Genomic DNA, 18071 nt, shown 5'->3' with positions numbered 1-18071 from the left:
CTGTATTTATGTCCCCAAACAAATATTTCACTTCTAAACAAGCCTGGATGTCATCCTGCTGATCTGAAACAGGAGCAGAATTATTATCCTCACCAATAACACGGTTAAGCTGCATACTGCTCCTCAGGGACAATAGTTCACGTTCATCGTTAAAAGCAGTTCTGTCCATAGAAATGTTAGTGCTGTTTGCATTGCAAGAATGCATAACTTGCGATGTACTACCCTGGGTTAAAATACCTGTTAAAGTCTGTGCATATGATGTTGATCCATGCAACGAACAAGTAAGGTTAAATCCCCAGTGGAATTGATATTGGCAGCATAATCATCGGTAGAACAACCAGAAATGACTTGTAATGCTGACTGTGACATCCTAAAATTTCCAAAACATTATTTTGACATTTAAACATTATGAAAGATAGTGTTCCACATTTTGGAGATAGAAGTTTGGGAGCTGTGCTGGGGAAAAGTACCAGTAACATTTAGGAAAGAAAGGAAAACTGAAACAACCTGGCTGAGTAAGCGGTAGCAAAAAAAAAGTCTTCATCTGCCCTAAAGTGAGACAATGACGAGACAGCAGATATATTTACACATATCTTGATAAATGCATCCACAAGTTTCTCATAAATTATGGCCCATCTACAACACTGAGGTTAATGGATGCAGCCCTGGAGCTTCCTTCAGTATCAAGGGCTTGTTAACCCTGGCAGAAAGGGTCTTTTCAAACAAAAAGAACTTGAAATTGTTATTGTGTCCCTGAGTGTATTAAGAGTGTTTTTACTCATGCAGTAAAAACAATCAACATGCTTGTCCTGTGGAGGAAACTCATTGCCACATTTGCATTTTTGTAATGCATGCTCATACCTCACACCTAGATTTTCGCAGAATGCACAGATTTTTGCCTTATATTTTTGGTCTGGTCCTCATAACAGTTGCCAGTTTCTGGCAAATCAGATTTCATATCCTTCTCAAAAAACGGAAAAAATGGCGCTGAGAACACTTATGCTTTGTAAAACATCTGCATTTCAATTTTTTGTTCTAGAAGTAGTCCCAGTGGATCCCAGGGGTGGTATGTGGGAGACACTGGTTGAATATAGGGAACTTTACTGGCAGCTATTACTAGAAGCAAATAGACCTCCGGGTCTTAATGACATGATATCTTTAGCTCCAGTTTTAAAACTAAGAAAGCTAAGCTCTAAATTCTGTCATGATTTTTATAAATACAAGTCACACATGGTTTTTATTTCAAGAGTTTCTATTTTAAGAGTTTGTGAATTAATGTTTGCTTGTGCCACATGGGGGAGCCAAAGACCACAATTTTTAGTGTTATTTTTAGTGTTATCTTGAATAAGTTTTACAGTTTAAATTAATTACATACAGATGTAGTTTTTTTTAAAGAATAGTTTTTCCAGTTTTTTACAAAAAGTTTTAGAACATGAAGTTATTTTAATAAAAGGAAGGACTTTTAGTAACTAGATGTAATATTAAATTCAAATACTGGTATGACCATATAGGGATTGTATAAAACAACATCCTGGTTTTACTGTTGATTTTTTTAATTATTTTTTTAATTGATTAATTAATTGGAAAATTGGTATACATATATAAAGGGGATTTATGGGACAGTCTATTATCTGATGAAGTTGATGATGAAAACGTTACTTGTATTTTAACAGCGTTAAAGAGTTTTCATTCTGTGCTCTGTGTGTTATTCAATAAATTGTTGCTTGGTTGTCTACATCCAGCCTGGTTGAGTGAGATTTCATATCCTTCAGAAAATGCAAGAAAATTCATGTTAACCAAAATCATGTTATTCTAGCAACTTTCTAAGTTTATAAGATCAATATTTAAAGTCTGCCTCTATTTTTGGGCATTTGTCCCTCAATTATTTTAGGCTCTGTCCAGATTTCTTTCTCTAAGAAGTTGAGAGGTATGTAGCATGCTCCATTTTTACAGCACAATAAACATTCTCAACAGTCTCTTCTGGGTAAGTAACAACAAGAATAAACAACCAGCAGAACACCAGAAAGAAGCGATTCCAAAATGGCTGCCATCCTATAAGCAGTGTTTTCACAGAGCTCTGCCACTCTCCTAAAATCTAACTCCTAATCTTGAGGATTGAAGCTCTTTTCAAACCACAATAACTTTACAGAAGACTTAAGAAGCTTACCTACTGTGCTTACCAACATTGTGAGAGAGCGAGAGAAAATCTGAGGTGAAGGATTGTGCCTGATCTGTGGGTCTCCTTTACTAGTAGGCCGGATTACATGTGCACTAGGCCTCGGAGGCCCTCCACTCCTGTGAAGAAAAAAAAATCAGTGTAAAGATACTAAAACATGTCAAAAGAACTGGATCACATGGAAACTCAGACTACTAAAGCAAAATTTTCAACTATTGCTTCCCCAGAAAAAGAAGTAACCACAAAAAGGGCTAGAACTACTAAACAACAAGAAGGGCCTAAAGTAACACCAGTAACATCAAGAGAGAAACCAGACTCAAACTACATGGAAGAACTAAAGACTGCTCTTTTACCTATTCAAACAGCAATCCAAGGCCTCTCACACCAACTTAAATCCTTCAATGAATCTATAGACAGAATCTTAACCAGGATGGACAAAACAGAAGCAAGGATGATGAAAAATGAGATTAAAATGGATCAGCTACAAAAAGAACAAAATAATAATGACTCAAACATAAAGATAATACAACAGAAATTAATTGATCTCGAAGCCAGATCCAGACGTAACAACCTTATCATTAGAGGCATCCCAGAAAATATAACACAAACAGACTTGTTAGAAAGCATCTCTGAAATTTTTTCCATTTTCCTGGATAAAGAACCTCTATCAGACAAAATAATCATTGAACGTGCACACAGAGCCCTAAGACCAGCAAGTGACAGCACTACTCCGAGACCAGTATATGTTAAGATTCTAAACTACCAACATGTGAATAAAATAACAGTTGCTTCAAAAAAAAAGAAATTTATATTATGGAAAGGCTCAAAAATATCCCTATCTTCGGATCTTCCAACCCCAATCAAGCAAGGGAGACAGAAATTAGCTCCCTTCTGTGACTACTTGATTAAAAAGCAAATCAGATTTCAAATGAGGTATCCGAATACCCTTAATTTTACCCATCAAGGAGTTCAGCTTTCAGCACGTAACTATGAAGAAGCAGTAGTCATCTTTGAAAAAAACATTTAGAGAGCATCCAGACAAAGTAACACAAAAGGCTTAGCTGAGATATAAAATAAAAATCCAAAATGTGACATTGCAAGATAAAAAGCATCAGTAACCTGTGGACCAAGGTACATTCTCATTGTCAGCCTCATTCTGCACCTCTCAAACTGACAGTCTGGCATAAGCTACATAATTACTTAAACTCTGCCTAAAAAAGACAGCGCTTGTAAAGAACGCTTTCAGTATATGATGTTAGCTATAAAAGAAGTCTAAATCCCCAAGCAACGCACTTCCGAAGAGTGTGAACAATATATGAAAGTTATTCGAGGAGCTTTCTATGTGCAAACACACAAACATACCGGATTAGTTAACTGGCGAACTTTTCTCTGGCTCTTCCTTGGCTAGCAACAGCTACGGAGGGTACAAAACCTACAAGACAGTCCCTGGATAAATCTGTGTAATACAGGCCTCCCAAACAAGACATTTAGACCTCCGACACTTCGACGACACTTAACCTCCCTTGATGCAAAGCGCTCTTAAAGCAACAGCACTTATTAGTGCTTCCTCGACGATTGGAAATCACTGGCGTTGGCTCCTAAACAGTTATATAGCGTATAAATATAGTAAAAGCTGATAGCCTAAGAGTCTCTCTAGCAGTTATACACTTGTTCATAAGTTTCTACATTAAATCACAGTTCCAGTAAAAAGTGCGTACATTGTCCATTATACAGTCACCTAGTTGATTGCAGGACTACTAGTCTCCAATCGTTTGCACTGAATATTTTTCTTGATAAATTTGGCATACAGCACCACCGACTTACCAAAAATTGATTTCCCTATGAGTGCACACTTTTTCCTGCGTATACATTTAATGTTCTCGTTAAGCGACAGTTCAGTTACTTAGGTGGTTAGGATACAAACTTGCTAGGGGAACTATAGCGATGATTTGATCACAGGGAATGATTTGGGGCTGTTTTCCGACACGTGGACACTTGTTAACTGGAGCCCTACCTGCTCGCTGACAGATTGTAAGAATAAAAGCCCTCTGAAACCGGAAGTTTATTATTTGCATATAAAAGCTAGATGCCAGTTGCCAGAAGGTAGCTCACAGTAAAAAATCAAGGTGTTGTAATGAAATACTTGAGTACAAACTACACTCAAGACTGACTTTTTCTTCCAAAAAAGTACAAAGCACACTCAAGATTGACATTTTCTTCCCAACGACTTCACTGCATCTCCCTCCTGATTTGCATGGTTTCCCATGGACTGTAGCCATCACCCAATATGCAACTACAAAAACGTTGCCTTGACTGGTAAAATAAAATCTTACTTCTGGTGAACATAATGCACTTGTATTTTGGATATTCACTTCATCTAGTCTTTTGAGCAGAGCTTCTCCAGACCCCAGGTGGAAACCAGGTATAGTGACAGAGTTTAACAACAAAAGCTGTCTGGGGTTATGGATTTGTCAGCTGGTATATAAGTGAAAATATGTCAGTTCTCTTGAGGCTGTTAACAAAAGAAATCTTCGGGGAACTCTAAAATGGTGCTTGGATACAACACGCATTCAACAAATGACAGTTCTGACCCCACAAAGCTCTCATTGTATCTCAGTCCTGCCTTATATGACAAAGACTGGGTTTTACCAGTATACAAAATGCAGGCTTTACTATACACACAACAACAGAAATGTATCACTTTATCTGACTAAGGGAGCATATCTGTCATTTACTGTGAGCCTGATTAATGTAGACCTAACTTTAAGTGGAGAATTGCAACTAGGAGACAATGTTACACTCATGAGGCACTCTAAATGCAAATATAATGACTCTAAATTAAAATCATTACATTGAAGTAGAAATGCGCTGCACAAGGTATAACAAGCCTTTTTAAAAAAAAAAAAAAAAAAAAGGTCAATACTTTACTAAGCAGGTCTGTAAAGCTTTAACAAGGTTATAGATCAACCCTGCTCTGCTTTATTGTATTATGTTCCTTTTTACTAAATGAAGACCGTACTATAGTTAGAGCAGACAAAACCCACATATTCAGTATGGATGAGATCTATGAAATTTGCTAAGAAAAACAAAATCAATTGAATGGGTAACAACAGAGTATAATTATGCTTTTCTTATCCTTAAAATAAGCACCCACTAGAACAAATGACTACAGATCAAAAAATTAACTTAGTGTCCTATATATAAGAACATATGCGGGGTTATAGTCTGAACAAATATAATACATGTAAGCATAGAAATTAGTCACACTATTGGCTTGTGCACCATAGGTGTGCAATAATATATGGTTAATGTGCCCTCAGTAATATGGGCTTTCTTTTCTATGTTCACACATATAGACAGAAATTGGGACACTGCAGAGTAGCCTATAGCAGTTGTCATTAACTACATCTTAATGTACAGTAATTAGCCAAGAAAGCATGATGATACAGAGGTATTCTTATACTGCAGTCTTTTTTCTGACAGAAAGACGTAATACCTATTAAGTATTACTTATCAAAACCAACTGAAAAAGAGTCAATAACTACAAATGGTCACATGTTAGAAGATATCGTTGACCACTTATTGCATTGCATAATGGGCTTTCTAGCCTTTACACACATTATATGGTGTCTGTAACTACTTTTCATACTGCATTCTGCTGTCTCTAAGCATATGTGCCAGATAGGGTCAGTATCAGTTATTGAAATGTGGGCTGATGTTTGTAAACCTGATGTCCTGGACATACCACTTAACTGTACAGAGTTTTTTTGCAGAATGTCCAGATTTTTGTCTCTTATTGTTGATCCATTTTTCATAAAATTGTGGTGGGGATTTGAGTTCTTCTCTCTCCTCAAACACCCTTTGGTTCTGCAGGAGGAGAAACTAATGAATAATTGCGCAGGAGTAACTCTTTGGACATACATAAACTTGTTACTGGAGATTCTCCTTCATGAAGGGAATAGTCATTAAAGACCCCAAAATTTATGGCACGGACCTGGGATCACTGGGCGAATTGCCCAATCTACATATAGTCCCTAATTGGGAAAGTTCCCCCCCTCGTATGTGTAAGGAGAGCTCCACGTAAGAAGATCAATACCTTAACTAACAATATACAACACCCATATATATGATTTGAAAAGAGATAATAGAAATATGTAACTCTGCATGTATATACCTTTATTTGGCAGGGGTTTAAATATGTGATAAGCACTGCATGGGCTTTGCTATGCATTTTGGTATATGGCGTGTTAGAAAGTATTATCTGGGAACAATACCTTTATCTTATTTGGGGATTCCAAAATCACGTTACTTTAGTTTCCCAGACCATTCCGGGCTTAGGGGGAGGTGGATAAGCACCAGGATTAAGCGGGAAGGACTTAGCATACTTGCCCTCATGCTCATAATACAGTGTGTTAATAATATACAGTGTTGTTTCTTTTCTGTAAGATATTCCCTAGAGCTTAAGGTACTTATTGCATTCATATGATGTGGAACATAGAATCATGGAACATTAAGGGTCTACAATCACCAAAAAAAAAAAAAAACTACTTATGCATTTAACTTTGAAATCTCCCTCGAATATTACCTTTCTGCAAGAGACTCATTTAATGAATCAGCAATGGCAACAAGAAAAATCAAGACCATGGATCAAAAAGATCATAGCGTCAGAAGGCACTACGAATAGTTCAGGAGTAGCCATTATTATTAAAAACAATTTTGGGGCAGATATAGAAAAGGTGGGGTCAGATGAGGAGGGTAGGTGGTGTTATTTCACTACAAAACACCCTATATTAACTAAACCTATTCTAATTATAAACATATATGCCCCCTGTACATCCCAAGAAACTTTTTTCATAAAATTGTACAACCTCATCACCTTATTTCCTAACCATTATTATATTATTGGAGGAGATTGGAATTCAGTACAGGACCCCAAAACGGACAGATCAAATCCCAAAGCGAGATTTAACTACTTAGCCCACAAAACCATTATTGAATTGAAAGAAGACTTCAATTTATTTGACCCCTATATATTTTCGGACCAGGTACAGAAAAAGAAAAACTACACTTTTTTCTCCTGCTGTGCCAAAAGTTGGTCTAGATTGGACTTTTTCCTTATGTCTTTGGCATTCTATAACATGGACATTTTGTTCACCCGATCTCCGAGAACACTTTCAGACCACTCGAAGATCTTTATAAGTATTCACCAACATACCACGGACCCTTCAACCAGAACAGATATCAGTTGGAAGTTGAACCCCAACCTTTTAGGGAGAGAGGAAATAAAATCTATAATTACTGAATATCTAGATAGTTTTCTCCAATCAAAGGACTCCTTCCAATCTCCCATAGACTGTGAATGGGCTGCAATTAAGTCAATGATTAGGGGTGCATTGATAAATAAAGCCGCATATTATAAAAAACTTCGGAACAAAAAAGAAAGGGAATTAACTGCCCAACTCCATAAAGCAGAAGAAGAGTCCCAAGTGCATCATACTACAATACTGGAAGAACGTATACTCCGACTACAAAAAGAACTTGTCTCCTTACAAGCAGATAACCTAAGTTTTCATGAGATTAAATCCTTAGCATTATACGCAGATGTAATACATAGTCCCTCTAGATTTTTGGCCAGAGTGATCAATCAATCTAAATCCTCTACTTTTATACCAGAAATACAATTCCAAGGCAAGGATTACCAGAAACCTACTCAAATTATTAAAATCTTTGAAGATATCTTCTCCCAAACATATGGACCCTCTGAGAATATGATTGATGAAACAGAAATGCATTCCTTTCTTAATAACCTAACCTTTGCCAAACTAACAGAGAAACAAAATAAATTTCTACAGAGGGATATTAATTCACAAGAAATTATTTCTGCAATAAAAAACCTTAAACCCAATAAATCCCCCAGCCCAGACGGTTTTACGGCAGAATTTTATAAAACTTTTAATATGAAAATAGCGAAAATCTTAAAGTTATTGTATAATTATATTATTTGTAATGGGTTTAAAGATATCCATTTGAACGCCTCTAGAACCGTCCTCATCCACAAACATAATGCAGACGCAAAAAATCCGGGGAACTACAGACCCATCTCCATGATTAACTTAGACATAAAAATTTTAGCCACGATCCTGGCCAATAGGCTCAAGGCCGTTATCTCATATGTTATTTCTCCCGAACAATCGGGTTTTATTCCAGGTAGACAAACTAATGATCAGACCTTACTCTTAGAAGCATTGATACATCATTCTAATTTAAAAAAACACCTGATATACGCTTTAGTAGTAGATGCATCAAAGGCGTTCGATAGACTAAGTACTAAATTTTTATTTACTATCTTACCATATTTTAATATCCCAATCTCTTTTATAAACATATTAAAAATTCTCTATTCTACAGCATATACCACTCTACAAATCAATAAACATATATCTAACAGAATCAAAATTGTTAATGGGGTTAGGCAGGGTTGCCCTCTTTCCCCTCTCCTTTTTAACTTATATATGGAACCACTTTTCATGCTTATCAAACAAGATACCTTTCACCACCCCCCTAATATATATAACTTAAAGATTTCCCTATCGGCATACGCAGATGACCTGAACATATATTTCACCCTCCCCAGCTCTGACCCAAGTAAAATAATGGCTTCTATCAAAAGATTCTCTAACCTCGCGAACTATAAGATAAATAGGGAAAAATCCTTAATATTCCCTTTAAACATTCACTCGAGGTTACCTAACATTACACTATCTACAGAGACCAAATTCAAAGATCAAATACAATACTTAGGTATTCAATTTTCGCAAGGTAACCACAGTTACTATCAGGACAATGTAGTCAGGTACTGGTCAAACGTACAAAATGATATCATAAGATGGTCTAAACTCAAGCTCCCGTTTTTGGCCAGAACAACAGTGATTAAAATGAATATTCTCCCTAGGCTTCTCTACTTATTTCAAGCAACTACTAACACTCTCCATAACAATTTTTTTAAAAAAATTATAACAACTATTTCTAAATTTATCTGGGCCCCTAAATCGGTCAGGATTAGCTACACAAAGCTTATTTGTCCTAAGGAACAGGGGGGACTGGGCCTACCGGATTTTAAAACTTATTATGAGATTATTAACGCTAGTAGAATTTTTAAAATAGCATCCTACAAGAAGAATAATCCGGCATGGGCCCCACCTTGGATGTCTCTCTATAATAATTATATTAAAACGTTAAAATTCAACCCTGCCGCCCTCCCATTCATAAATGAAGATAACCTAGGGACCCTAAAACATACAAAAAACATAATATTTAGCATAAAATCCTTACAGACAATCTTTAAATCGATTAAAGTCTCATACTCGTTTGGTCTTTTACAACCACTTCATTTAAACCCTAATCTTAAGCTAAACGGTGACATGCTAAATCTGGAGCAATATCCCCTACTACTAAATACCTCTATCTCGGATCTTTTCCCCTTTAGACACCAATCAATACCTGATATGAGAACTAGTCTCAGCCTACCATATAAGTACTTAATGATACTACGACAAATTAGAGAATTAGTAAGTAAATACCTAGAACATCCACTAGTTTCGGACAATGATATCTTAACATGTAAAACACTAATAAATCTCCTGCTAAGTGGGAAAAAAATTACCTCAAATGTGTACAAAGTCATTATGACGCTTAGATACCAGAGTAAACTAATTGTTTCGAAATTCTGGTCAAAAATCAACCCTGATATTGACCAAAACCAACTCGCAAAGGCTATAAACCTAAGCACTAAATCGATTCCCTTTAAGAAGATGAAATACACCCAAATGATGATAGTAAACAATGCGTATTTTACCCCCACGACCCTGAACAAAATTTTCCCTAATTTATCCCCTGAATGTAAATATTGCCCAAAACAATCGGATGATATCCTGCACTCGTTTTGGAGCTGCAAATGTTCCTACAAGCTATGGTGTGCCTTGAGGGTGATTCTTGAAAAAATCGGTTATGAAAAATCCACCCTGTCATGGGAATTTACCATTCTTCATATTCCCCCCTTGGAGTATCAGAAAGAAAGTACAAGGTACTCATTCCTATATTTATGTTAATCAAATATTACATCTCCTTGAATTGGAAAAACAGAAACTCCCTATCATGGGAAGGATTTAAACATATAGCTATTAATTACCTTAAGGCACATAAATACCTGTTCCACAATATTAAACACAAACCAGTTGTGAAGGAATTTTGGGAAATCTTATCTGAACATATACTTAAATAAGTACTACTATCTTACAGATACCAATTGTCCTTAGCACGCTGTATTTGAATTATATAGGATTTGATATGGGCACAGTATGAATTGTATATAGTTGGTGTTTTCGATGTTCTTATCCTATATACAAGTTGCATATTGTATTTCTCATTTGGATGTATTGTATGTAAGTGTTTCTGTCATGTTATGTAAGATTGAAAAATTGCAATAAAAAAGAATTCACAAAAAAAGAACACCAGAAAGAAGAAAAGTGACAGTGTTGCAACAGTTTTTTTAATGAAGAGCCAGGAAAAAAAACATGAGGCACCAAAACTTAAACCTCAGAGTCAAAACCATATGTAAGACAATAATGAAGAGCAAGAGAACCTTGCCAATATTGAAAACTCTAAAAGTTTTAAGAAAGGGAAACATGATGAAATACCCAAGTCTGGAGAAGAGGAGAACAGAAAAAAATGCATTATTGAAAAGGTAACTGGTACTTTAAAGAGAGTAGATATATTGAAAACAATGAACCTTAAGATATTTTACTGCAAGAAATAAAAACCTTAGAGAAGTTAACTGTTGCCAGATGCCAATGTCAGATGCATGTGCTTCCCAGTGCAGCAAAAATTATATGGAAAGGAAGGTCTATTCACAAAGCATTCTGGTTAAAGGCAAGAGGTTTAGTAGTATGGGAAAGTTGGGTGATGAGCTTTCTAACAGATGACAGCATTTTATATAAACAGAGATAGATGGATAGCTATATACCTAAACACCCTCAAAAGACTACTTCACTCCTACTTATTTCTTCACAGAAAATGTAACTGCACTCCTCACCCCACACCTCCCAACCTCCCCTCTTCCTTTTCTCCTGGATAACCTTTTTCCCTTTAAAACATCTCACTTATACCCAGACTATAAATTATAATCTATCTCCACCCAGCCTCTCGATCTATGCTTCTCATCCCTTCCTTCATAATTACTTTTTAGCATCTTAGCCACTAAGTATTGCATACTTTTTCTTTCTAATATCTGACCCAGTATAAAAAAGTGTACAACTACATATTGAATGCAATTTATATGAATCTTTTCCTATTGTCATTTCAATTTGTTTATGTAACTTACAATGTGATACTTCTATATGTTATGTAACTTGTTATGTGGAGCTTCGCTGCTTAACCAAAGTGAAAATTATATACTTTATGTAACTTGTTATGTGGAGCTTTTCTCCCCGGGCCTCCACTGAAAACGGGCTCTCGAGCCCAGTGGACCTCCCCGGTCACCAAACTGGAATAAATAAATAAGTAAATAAATAAATCTGTCTATCTATATATACATGTATGTATATATATCCATCCATATATACCATGACGGCCTCTCTCCCATACAGTAATTAAGGAGCCACAATCCTCACCACTGACACCAGTGAGAGATGATCACTAAAACAGGAATGAATTTACACAGTATGTTCAGATACAGCTCTCTGCATCAAGCACAATTTCCCCCAAGAGAGCATAGGGAACACACTCCAGACCTGGAACTCCAGATCCCAAACAAGACTCACTTTGGAGTACTGTGTCCCAGTTCCAAGTAGCTCACACCCATACCTGGGTATTTGATTTTCACACACACACACACACACACACACACACACACACACACACACACACACACACACACACACACACACACACACACACACACACACACACACACACACACACACACACACTCCTTTGAAATGCTGGCACAGATTTACTAGCTGTACCTCAGACTATAAGGTAACCACTCTTCCACCTGTCAACCACTCTCAGGCTCTTACAAGGGTATCTGATTATACTGAGTAAAATCAATACTAGTATAAATGGTAGAGGGTAATCAAAGCAGCAAGGCTTTTCAGAGTGGCCAATGCATCACTAAAATAAGCACAAGTACTCAAGATGATAAAGGTATTCTCTAAAAAGACCAACCACAATGAAAGGGATAAAATATTTAATGATAGATAATAAAAATAGAAAACATGAGAATACTAAATATCTAAGTACAATAAACACAAGAGTTTCAATCACAGGAGAAATAAAAATAACACAGTTGGACAGATTCAAACAGAAGCAAAAAACAATACGTAACTAATCTCACTATATTTCCTGACTGTCTAAAGAATAACTGTTCCCCAACTAACTTAATTAATACAGCAAGGCAAGATTAGATGCTGAGATGCTTACTTACACAAGGCAAGGTGAGGAGCTTCTAACAGACTAAAGTGAACTCAACTAACTGACTATGATAACTGACACAGATTTTTTTATATCAGGTTCAAAGAAAACAAAACAAACTGCTGTGAGGTTTCCACCCTCTCAGTGCTGGTCATAGAATGACATCACATTTGATCGCCTGACTCTGATGCAATACATACTCAGAGCTTTGCTAAGATCTGTTTCAGTATTTGAAAACTGTAGAACAATTTCAAAAACATCTACTCTTCTCTTCCAGAATTCTTTGTTTAAACATATACATTTAATAAGTTATAGTAACACTGCAGATACTTTTTTTAACATAAGCATCTGTATAAGTCAGTGTGATATTCAAATGACACAACATTATTTACAAGACTCCAGCTAACTATGCTGGCATATGCTACACATGCACTGCCCCATTCTCCCTGGCACAGATGGCAATACCTCACATCGTCACATATATGTACTGTAGATATATACGGATGTGTGTGTGTGTGTGTGTGTGTGTGTGTGTGTGTGTGTGTGTGTGTGTGTGTGTGTGTATATATATATATATATATATATATATACACACACACACATATAGATAAATGTCACAATGACAATGGTGCATATGACTGAAGCTGCTTGAGCAATGAAAAAAATGCACCAAATGGCAGAGGGCTACAACACTGAAATGGAGGGAACTGCAGGCAATAGAGAATAAGTGGAAGAAAACAGTTGACAAGGATATCTTAAGGAAGCAAGCAGCAATTTTGGCTAATAAGCTGAGACAGCAAAAAAAATATAAAGGAGTATATTGCAATTAAGATACCCTCTGAGTGGTAAATTAATAAGATACCTGACACAGACAGGGGACATCCTTAAAATACCTATGAAGCACTATATATGGAAAAGGAGTTTGAGCTAACATAGGGACAGGAAGATGAAAAAAAATTGTTTGAATTAAATCTAAAAAAAATCTCAGAAGAGTATGCACACATGTAACTGGGCAAATCACTAGACAAGAGATAGAAGAGCATTGGAAAAAAAGATGGGAAATTGCCAGGCTGGGATAGAGTTCTGTTAGAGATATGGCAGTTGGGAGCTCAGGACATCAAGGGATGGTACCATCTTTTTAATAAAATACTAAAAGGACAAAAGGTCCTAGTGTTCTGGAAAGAAGCAGTAATCTCACTATTAACCATGCTGTGGGTACTGACTAACCTGGGCTTCTATAGCCCACAGCAGTCCTAAATCATGATTATAAGGTTATTACTTCTATAATTGTGGGGCAAATAGCAAAAGTTCTTCCAGGTGTAATCTGCTTAGACCAGTGAAGTTTTATCCAGGGGAGGCAACATTTGACAATATTGGTAAAAATGATACACAGAGAAGCTGAAACCTCTAAGAAACTGCTCAAGGGACTAAGTAGGGGTGCCCCCTGTCCCCACTTCTGTTCACCTTGTATCTGAAGCTGTTAGCAGCATAGATTAGGGCTTCAGAGGTATGTGGATGGCAAAGGCAGACAAGCGACTTTAAGCTGGCAATGTTTGTGGAGGATCTCTTAGTGTTCCTATCAAATCCACACAAGGAGGAACTCTTTCAGATGTCGAGACATTTTAGAAGGATAAGTGGATACAGGATAAATGAGCAGAAAACTAAGGCTATTTCAATTAATTATTCTCCATACTATCAGCTGGTCCTAATTTATCCAACCCTGTGGGGTCATTGCCAGATGAAATGCCTAGTGATATGGACGACTGCCTAATGGAGACCTGGTCTTAGATGTGGAATAAGATACAAAGATTAGTACAGAAGTGGAAAACCTTTATGGTAGGTGTAGCTCATAGAGTGTTGGCTGTAAAAATGTTTATAGTACTGCTTATTTTGTACTTTGGGCAGGCATTTCTGTATAATTTAGGGGAGCGTAGATGAAAAACTTTGACAAAACTAATGTCAAACTTTGTTTTGGGTGGAGGAAAACCCAGAGTGAAATACGAAATGTTATGCAGAGTTCATGTGATGTAGGGGGAATTAACACTGCCAGATTTACATGAGTATCATATGGCTACACAACTAAGATGAGACATATTTAACTGATTGGAAAGAGTTAGTCCTAGATGAGTGAAAGGACAATGAAATGGTTAGAAAAGTATGGAATTTGGGTGATATCAACTAAAAGAATAGAAAGGGTAACTGAAACTATCAACTGAATAACTTGCTAGAAGAGAAATTCATAAAGATAGTGAGTAGATAGTGGGAGTTTGAATTGAAACATATAGGGGAAGGGAAGCCACCCTTCAAAATGGATATATCTATTACTGAAAACTGGATGCAAAGAGACAGAAAGCATATTTTTGGAAATAGTTTAGAAACATTGATAAGAGAGCAGTGTGGGCTACCCAAAAGTAGCTGGATCCAAATATCAACTCTCATAGAGATGCTTGAGAGATATAACCATAAAACCCCAAAAAATGGCAAAAATATGCCAGTTTTGAATCAAATGCTACAGGAGGCAAGGGGACAACTGAGCACCAGAAGAAGGATAATAAGTAGAGTTTATAAGGCTACATAAGCAATTGAAAGGGAGAACATTTAATGGTGTCTAGGTGGGAGAGGAATCTGAACATAACAGGACTGGTTCAGCATTGGTGGATGATATATGAAGTACCAGTAAAGGTAATCAAGGTGAGAAAATGTCAAATATTTTGTTGGAAATGTCTACAAAGGTACTTTTATACCCTGAGCAAATGGGATGTTTCCAGCATCCAGTGCTAATTGTTGGAGGTGCCAGGAAGTGTCGGTGGGTGATTCGAGACACATTTTCTGGGATGTAATAGAGAGCTACTCAACTGCCATTCAAAAGTGAATCTTTTAGCTGAGATAATACTGGGAGACAGAAGAAGCATAATATTTATTAAATTATATGTGGAAGTCAGGTAGCCAGGCCCCCAGAAGGGAACTGGTAGCATAGATGTGGCTAATATCCAAGAAAATGATAACTAGGAAATGGAGGTTGTTGGGAATTCCCACAGTAGAAGAGGTAAAGGCATTAATGAAGGTGCTTAGGCAATAGGAAGAACTATTAAAGGGAAAGAGGAGCAGATATTATAGGAACAAGGGGAGGTTAGTGACATTGTCACTTGGTAAAGCTCAAAGAGAAACATTGTTGGGGCAACACTAAGAATTCATTCTGGGGTTGGACATTAAAGGTAGGAAAAGTTTTGAAATGATTTTTTGTGGTCTCATTTTTTATATTACAAAAACCTGGCATTTTAACAGGGGTGTGTAAACTTTTTATATCCACCGTATATGTCTGTATGCATGTATACGTATACACACACAAATATATATATATATATATATATGTATATATATATATATATATATATATATATATATATATATATATATAAAATTTGTCTGTGCCAATTTTGCAATGCACATCATATTTATTTATTTATACATTTGTTAACCAGGTAAGTATGCTGTTCTAATGACCCTTTTTAGGCATGATCCAAGCCTAGAAGGCATACTTACATTGATTGTATTCTTCCTTGAAAACTTGAGCCTCTGTAACATTTTTGTATATAATAGCATATAATAAGATGCATTTGTTGTATCAATGGCCATTGTAACATGTTTATATTCAGAAGAATCTAGTTAGCTATAATATGCCTTAGCAAACTTTTTTTAAAATCATTAGAATACAAACATAGTAAAGCAATATAGTAACATCAATAAATGTATGTATTATAAAGATTAATAGCATAAAAAGAGCAGTATAAAAAAGCAGTATAGTATGAAACAAGGGAAATAAAATCAGCAATGTGAGGAATAAATAGTGATTAGAAGAAAAAGGAAGAGAGAGAGAAACTGTAAAATTATACATTTGCTAAGCAAAAGTTTGGAATACTTGGGTGAAACGTTAGTTATGCTAGATTATCTGTGAAAATCTCTGAACGGGTAGTGTATTACAGGAGAAATAATTAGGCAACTGAAAGCAGTAGGTGAAAAATTAAATAAGACATAAAACCTCTAAAGTACAGGGTTTCATCAAACTCATCAAAACCTTTAAAACAACACAACATATCTAAAATAGTGTTTGCCTCCCTGCCATGCCTTTTTACTTTTTCAAGTCTTTATGAACAGATTCAGGCCAACAAAGCCAAATGCCACTAGCTGGGGACATGAATCTGTTCATAAAGACTTATAAAGGAAAAAGTCATGGGCTTTCAGAAGCCATATGGATGAAACATTTGATGTCCTTAAGGAGTCATTTTCAGAAATCCCATAGGCCTCCATTCCAGGAGGTTTAAGATATCACACAGTGAAAGCTCTAGCTTGACTAATTGGTTTGCCTGTGTAACTTTTTTACTTTTTGGTTTTGTAATGAAAAACATGCATATTATCCCATCTGTATATGTATGGATAATGAGACTGACCATTCCTGAAAAGTTTATACACAGTGCTACAGGCAGAGAGATATGCAAGTGTCTTTCTGTAGCCGTAGCTATAGAGTGTGCTGTATTGTGTGGTGACAAATGTATCCATTTGGATTTTTTTTAATTATATAATGATAAGAGTTTAACGACACTTCACATTTGGATTTCTTTAATTATATAATGATGAGAGTATAGCAATACTTCATAGTAGAACTGTAAACTGAGATTTGCATAGCGCTAAAGGGGAACTTAGAACATCTCATCCAGCAAATTTTTATCCACTTTTTTACGACTACAACTGTATGTTTATGTAACATACAGTGTTAATTACTCTTGAGCTTTTTCACATCTTTAGTATATTTTTGAAGAATTTTTGATAACCATGGTTTTGGAGCTATCTACATTTTTGCATTTGTAGATCTGTAGTGGAGCAATTCAATCTAGCCTTTTATCTTTACTTTGTAGTAAAAGAGTCAACATGCATTAACTGGTCAACAAAAGCAAATAAATAAAAACTGACTCCATTAGTATCTGTTTAACATTTCATTCTGATTTCAGGCTTCAAATGGATAAAGTTGGCACACACAGAAATCTAATGGAATATATACCTTACAAACATTTAGGTCACTGCATATAAAGGTATCAAATATTCAGTTACATGCTTTCAAAGAATTATTTCACCTAGAAAGCCTAACTGGAGGTGAAATTATACTATTGTCTTACAAACGTGTAGAATAAATTGCTGTGGATTTTGGGAGAGTAGGAATGCAGACAAAGGCCAAGGAATATAGGCTGACTAATTTTCAAATGATTTTAGGGCAAAATCAAGAAAAAAATTGATACAATCATTTTTAAAGCTGGATAGACATGGGTATTACTAAAATAACCAGAAATCAAAAGATTCTTGTTACAAAAGGAATAATATAGCAAAAAGAAATATTTAGTACACTGGCTAATTAACCTTTTACCTCTGTTAA

At 35.9% G+C, this 18071-nt stretch overlaps 1 protein-coding gene across 18 annotated transcripts in view; it reads left to right on the top strand.

Moving 5' to 3' along the window:
- The window catches only part of KIF1A (kinesin family member 1A), a 2189582-nt gene that overhangs the window by 2004315 nt on the left and 167196 nt on the right, over positions 1-18071 (top strand). The window lies entirely within an intron of this gene.

Source organism: Protopterus annectens, chromosome 5.part0, assembly GCF_019279795.1.
Source record: "Protopterus annectens isolate FY-2018-M chromosome 5.part0, PAN1.0, whole genome shotgun sequence".
Classification (NCBI taxonomy): domain Eukaryota; kingdom Metazoa; phylum Chordata; order Ceratodontiformes; family Protopteridae; genus Protopterus; species Protopterus annectens.
This window is presented reverse-complemented; position numbering and strand designations above follow the sequence as displayed.